At 43.1% G+C, this 6,360-nt stretch overlaps 1 long non-coding RNA gene across 1 annotated transcript; it reads right to left on the bottom strand.

Moving 5' to 3' along the window:
- Window positions 1-442: 442 nt before the first annotated feature.
- On the bottom strand, window positions 443-3,865 carry LOC114007257 (uncharacterized). Its single transcript, XR_003548896.1, has 2 exons — window positions 3,780-3,865; window positions 443-1,300 (listed from the first exon to the last, which is right to left on the bottom strand). It is a non-coding gene; the product is annotated as an uncharacterized LOC114007257 (long non-coding RNA).
- Between the last annotated feature and the right edge of the window lie 2,495 nt (window positions 3,866-6,360).

The raw sequence follows: 6,360 nt of genomic DNA, 5'->3' as shown, positions 1-6,360 counted from the left end.
GCAGAGATGATTCCAGATACCTACCTTCGGCTGCTTCATGAAGACAGGCCACATTGGAGATAGAGCAGGTTTGGAGAAGGAGGCTTATTTTAGTAAGTTCAATGTGGAGGATTAAATGTAGAGTAAGTACATTTATTGAAACAGTTGGATATATGGGTTTGGAGTTTAAAAGAAAAGTCTAGATTCTAGATATACATTTAGGAGTCTTTGTAGAGGGTATTTAAAGCCATGGGAGTGGATGAATTTACCCAGGGAGAGTATAAAGTGAAAAGACCTGGACCACACTTTAGAGAACCCCACATTTTAGAGGCTTACTCGTTGGGATAGAGGCAGCACAGATGAAATGTAGATATCCCTAACATCCCAGAAAACTGAAATTACATGAGACAAGGATTCCTGTCACACTTCTGATTTCTTTGAAAAGACAATGTTTGTTGTTGTTTTAACCTTTGTTCCAAACTTTATTCCCAGGCTTCTTCAGCTTAATTAGCTGCAAAGAATGAACGGCGTATAAGCAAAAACTGAAAAGAGCTGCAGTGTCCAAGGAGCTTAGGCTTAAAATATTAGAGATCTCGATTTTATCAGATCCATACACAAAACAGAATTTTAAAAAGCAATCATAATATAAAATAGCAGCTCCCAGGAACTTCGTCAAGTTTATCCCTTTCAGAAGTTGACTCAGTTCCGTGTGCCTCATTCTTGGAAGCCTCATCAAAATTCTCCACGAGATCTGGAACTTCCTCCTCCTCCTCTCCAGCAGCAAGTGGTGCTTCTCCATCCACAGTGTCTGGGCAGAGCTTCAGCCGGTCTCCTTAGACTAGTCAGACCATCTGCCCCGAGCTGGTTTAAGATGCTGGGGAGCATTTCCATCAACTGCTTTGTCTCAGCACGGCCCGTAACGGTGAAAGTATTCGCTGCCAGAGATGCCTGAACTTTGGGTTGTTAAAGTGGATCGCTGTTCCCTGGTTTGGAAACATATTCACTTCTTCAATACCAGAGATATTGTTTACTCCTAACTTCTTTAAGGAGAACTGAAGTTTCTTATCATCTGCTGTAGCTGTTCTATAAACCACCTTCTTCTTTCTGCCAACAGTTCCTTTCCCACCAATGCACACTTGTGCCTGCAGCTTGGCAAGTTTTTCCTGGTTCATGATAGTTTCTTTCATCTTGTCAGAGCGGAAAAGGGGCCGTGCGGAGGACTAGGGTTGGCGCTCAGGAGGTCTCAGGCAGACCAGCTGAGATTAGGCACACACTTGCGGGGACGCAAGATGGCAGCTAGCGAAAAGATGATGTTTTGAACCTGTGTTATAGAAATATTTATGAAGTACACCAAATGGAGAACAGAGCACTGGACCGAGGGTCTAAATATGTGTATTCTAAAACTTTGTAATTCTGGGCTAAAAGGAAAGCCTTTAGTTCACACTCATAATTTAACTGTATGTGGCAGGTTCTCATTCACTCAACTACTATTAAATAGAACCTACAGGCACAAATACTGAGTAACGGTGAAAACAAAATATGAAGGAGTGGAGGGAAGGAGAGAAGAGTGCATCCCATCTTTAGTTACTTCATTCTTACTACATGCCTACATGCCTATAAGAAACACTCCTATGGGGGGCCAGAAGATGATGTAATGGTTACATCGCTGGACTCCCACATAGTTGACTGCGGTTTGAGTTCCAGACATGGCAACTTAAACTCATGCCAGGTGCATGTGCATGCATACCCAAGATCCTGAGAAGAGGTGTGGCCAACCCCCTTGAGGGGTGATTTCTCATTTTCTGTCTCTCTGTCTCTTTGTGTCTCTCTGATGAATGCATGCACCCAATAGCAAAAATCTGTTAAAAAATTTAAAAATCCTATGAAAGATAGGTTTTTTACAGATAGGTGAAAGTTTGAAAAATTGAAGGTCACAAAGTTTCAATCACACAGCCAATGAGCAGTGGGACCAAAATTCAGACTCAAGTCTGTTTATCTCCCAAACCTCTGCTTTTTCATCTACTGCATCTTGGCCCCCCATGCCCCACTCAACAATTCGTAATCTTACATGAAAGTTGACTAGCAATGTAAAGTGGTCTATGATTAAACATCAGAGCTGTGGTCCATGAATGCTAGCTTAGAGAAAAGGATGGGATTAATATGATACAGATGAGGAGGGTCTGGTGGACTGGCTGGTTCTCAGAAAAAGGATAAGAGTTGGAAAGCAAGATCACAGATCAGGACAGCAAATCCCAAAGCCACACACCAGCAGAAGAAGCAAAATTAAGCTTCAGAAACTCTCTCTTCACATGCCTCACACAGATCCTTTGAGAATACATTGGGTCTTCAAAATATCCATGAAAAATGTGCTTATAAAAAAGTATGCACGGATTTCAAAGTTTTTTGCACCAAAATGAACTCATACTTTAATTCCATTCTCCCCACTCCCCCAAGTTTGTAGAAATCTCGTATGTCCCCAGAGTCAGGTGGCATGTCTATGATGATGGATACTGAACCAGGAGCAGGCAGAGCAATTAAATTCTTTTTTATGACAGCTAAGAGTCTGGAAAACCATGTAACTTTCGCTCTAAACTTGGTGTTCACTGAAAGACATCAAGCTGATTACAAGTAAAATAATATGGCCACTAAATATAATCAAATAAAAGATGTTATCTGTGGAGACTCAATATTTAACTCTACCTGTATCAGATCCCTTACATTCTTTCCTAACAATACCATGAGATTCCTTAAAGAAGGGACCATATCATAGTTTTTTTCTCCAGACTAGAGGGCTTAAGCCACAGTACTTTGTCCATGTCACTGACTGTGCAAATGTTTTATAAGATATATATTGTAACATTTGTCCAGGAACAGAACAATGTGCCTTGTGAAAGAAAATAAGAAACAATGATAAAGCCAAGGCTCCTCGCTCCCCCATTTACTGGGCTTTTATCAACCAAAGGAGTAAGGAAGGGAAGGAGCCAGATGTTCCATTTTCAATATTGGCACTTTCCAACCTCCCAAATTAATTAGTAAATTGATATACATCCCGTAATTGCCAGAGATCTACACTGAGAGCAGCTGCAAGTTACCAACTCATTTTAATCTCTTGGAGGGAAGTAGTAAAGATGCACAGCAAGGCAAGGGCATTATTACAGTCTCACTGAGTCCATCTTATTCTAAGTTATCCAGTGACTAATTGGATCTATTTAAAAGAAATCTGGCCAGGAAAAAGCAAAGCTTGACCTCTTTCTTGATAATAATAATAATAACAATAATAATAAGAAGCTACAAATAATTATATAAGCCTCAGGCTTTCATAAGAGCTCACATTTATAACATGCTTAACAGCATGCCAAGAACTTTCACTTCACTTTCATCATGTTTGATTTCCCCATGATAACCTTGCAAATAAGAAACACTTAGTACAGTGTTCCCTTAAAGTCCGGGCGGGAACTGTTCATCCCATTTCACAGATGAGAACCCAGGCTCAGAGAAGTAAACGTAAACTGTCTAAGCTATCTCCAGGCTCCCACAGGGATCCGGCTCAGATTGCTCATCTGTCAAATGTGAGCATGGGTTGAGCTATTTAAGGTCTGGTGCATTCTACCAGTCTAGGAAGTTCTACAGAGCCAGCTGCGGATCCCAGCGCTCTGCAGTTCCCACAACGACGTCCCTTTCAGGGTTCGAGCTGCCCAGGCCCGTTCTTGGTCCCTACGCTCCCACCCTTCTGCCACGCTCGCCCTCCGTGCCCCGCCTAGTCCCGCGGCCCCTCTCGGCCACCGCCTTCGCTCGCCCACCTCGACAGCCATGTCCGCGGGTGGGGCGAAGCCAACCTGACCCTCGGTTTGCTGCGATCTTGGGCTACCCTAGATTGGCGCGAACCCGAGCTCTAGATCTGACTGAGCCACTGCGCTTGCGCATGAGTTTCTTCCATTCCTGCCGGATGGGAACCCAAGTGGTGGACTTTAGTTCCGGAATCAAGCAGAGCCGCCCTGCTGGAAGTTGAGTGTTAATGGAGCTCTGTTTTAGAGCTTGTCCAGGGCTGCTTTTCTCTCTAACTGGCTTTGAGAAGAGCAAACTAACAACAGACAGACTTTCATATTGCCATTCCAAATTGCCAGTTAGGAAAAGGAGGTCAAACTCTTAGCCAAATGGTAGTACCTGGAAAGGCAGGTTAAGAGCCAGATAGCTGGGTTCCAAGAATTCCGCTACTTACGACCCGGGTGACCTGGATAGATACTCACGTATTTTACTGGACTAACATGCTATCAATACCACACTTGAAATAGTTTTTTTGATATTGTTAATATATGATTGCAAGATTTTCCCTCCCTCTCCTCCTAATTACCAAGATGTCTTCTTTTCATTACCTGAGCATTGCACCATGTCTCCCAATCTCAGATGGTGAGACTTTTTCCACAAGGAGATACTGTATGTGTCTTAGAGTGTACCCATAATTTTGATGAATTAAGAAACTGAGGTGCAGGATCAGCAGATGGTATTCATAGATACGTTGCTGGACTCCCACATCGTTGACTGCAGTTCGAGTCCTGAACCTGGTGGCTTAAAACTCATGCTGTGCATGTGTGCATGTGTGCCCAAAAATCCCCAGAGGAGTGGAGGAGAAGGGATTGTGGTGTGTGCATCCCCCCTTGGGGGTGATTTCTCATTTTCTGTCTCTTTGTCTCTCTGGCAAGTGCATGCACTCTATACCAAAAAATCTCTTTAAAAAGAAAAACTGAGGTGCAGTTGTCACTCAACAACTCAATATTTGAATGGTGGCTCTCCCAACACTATCTTAGTTCATACAAAATTTCCAATTAGCAAAAAAGCTTTACTTTTATCTTTGGGTCTGTGATCTGACTTTCTACAATTCCTTTAGCAGGTTGAGAGAGAGAGAGAGAAGAGAGAAATCTTCCATTCCTGTATGCATCTCCCTTTGCAACGTGTTTGCTGAATTTCTAATCAAGAGATGGAGTCTGTTTCTCTACCTCCTTAAATCTGTGCTGGCCTTGTGACATGCTTTAACCAAAGAATGCATCAGAATTCCCACTGTGGAAGTTCTGATTTGCCCAGGCCTGAAGAGTTTTCCAAGGTAGTTCCAGGCAAAGTAGTATGGCTGGTCACCTTACTTGCTGCCCTGGTACTAGTATCACCCTTGACAATGAAAATCAAGGGAAGTGATTGGAGTGGACATCCAGCACCATCTGTACTGGACTCAACTGGCCCCTGTCCCGTCACCAGGTGATGGCAACCTCATGAGTTAATTCTGGTGTGGCCAGCAGAACTGCCCAGCCAAACTTCCCCCAAATTGCTGTCCTACTGAATCCCAAGCAAACAAAATGGTGGTTTTCTTAAGCCACTCTAGCGTTGGAGTGCTTTGTTATATAGCAATAGATAACTGATACCACCCCTTAATTACAGGCGACTATGCTAAAAACCTAAGGAATAGACTCCAACACCAAGAGAACAAATGTCCCTTTCACTATCCACTTAGAAGAATTATTTACTGAGCCAGTCAGTGGCATGGTGGTTAAGGCAGCTAGATCCCCCATGGCCAACTCTGCAGTTCAGTCTTGGACCCAGTAGCTTGAAAAACACACTGGACATGTGTGCGTGTATGCCCCAAACCCTAAAATGCCAAAGGGAGAAATGGAGAAGGGATTGAGGCACGGCCACCTCCCATGGCAGGTGTTTTCTCATTTTCCCTTTCCCTTTCTCTCTCTTGCTCCCTGACAATTTTTTTAAAAGAATATTTATTGAGTGCTTACTATATACAGGAACTGTGTCGAGTGTTTAGCATCCGGCCATGAACAAGAGAGACTAGTAGTCTGCTCAATAGTTGTTTTGTTTTTTTTTTTTTCAGTTTCTAGACAGTTTGGGATACAGATATTAAATAAATCATTAGAAATTATAGGGTGATTTGAACATCAACAGGATTAAATTAGAGTAGAGGAGTGTAAAAAAGCAAAGCTTTTTTTAAAAAAAGAAATGGCATTTTTAAGAATTATTTTTTATTTAACTTTATTTATTTCTTTTAATTTGACCAGACAAAGAGAGAGAGAGGGATAGTGAGACAGCAAGCCTCTAGGTCTAGGACTTGAACTGTGGTCCACCATGTGGGAGTCCAGTGCCTTTAACCACCACACCACCTGCTGGCCCCAAGAAATGGCATTTAAGCCCAGTTCTGAAGTAGGAGTTATCCAGGTGAAAACTGGGCTGCCATGTGTTCCAGGTAAAGGGAGCAGCATATGAGAAGGCCTTGGGGCAGGGAGGAGCCTGATGAGGAAAGGCGAAGGAGCTGGTGGTCAGTAGCCAGGGAAAAGAGGCAGAAATGGGACTGGGGGTGCAGGCAGAGCCCAGGCCTGCAGAACCCTG

This window comes from Tupaia chinensis, unplaced genomic scaffold (genome assembly GCF_000334495.1).
Source record: "Tupaia chinensis unplaced genomic scaffold, TupChi_1.0 Scaffold000146_1, whole genome shotgun sequence".
NCBI classification, from domain to species: Eukaryota; Metazoa; Chordata; class Mammalia; order Scandentia; family Tupaiidae; genus Tupaia; species Tupaia belangeri.
The sequence above is the reverse complement of the archived record's forward strand: the minus strand, read 5'-3'. Positions and strand labels throughout refer to the sequence as shown.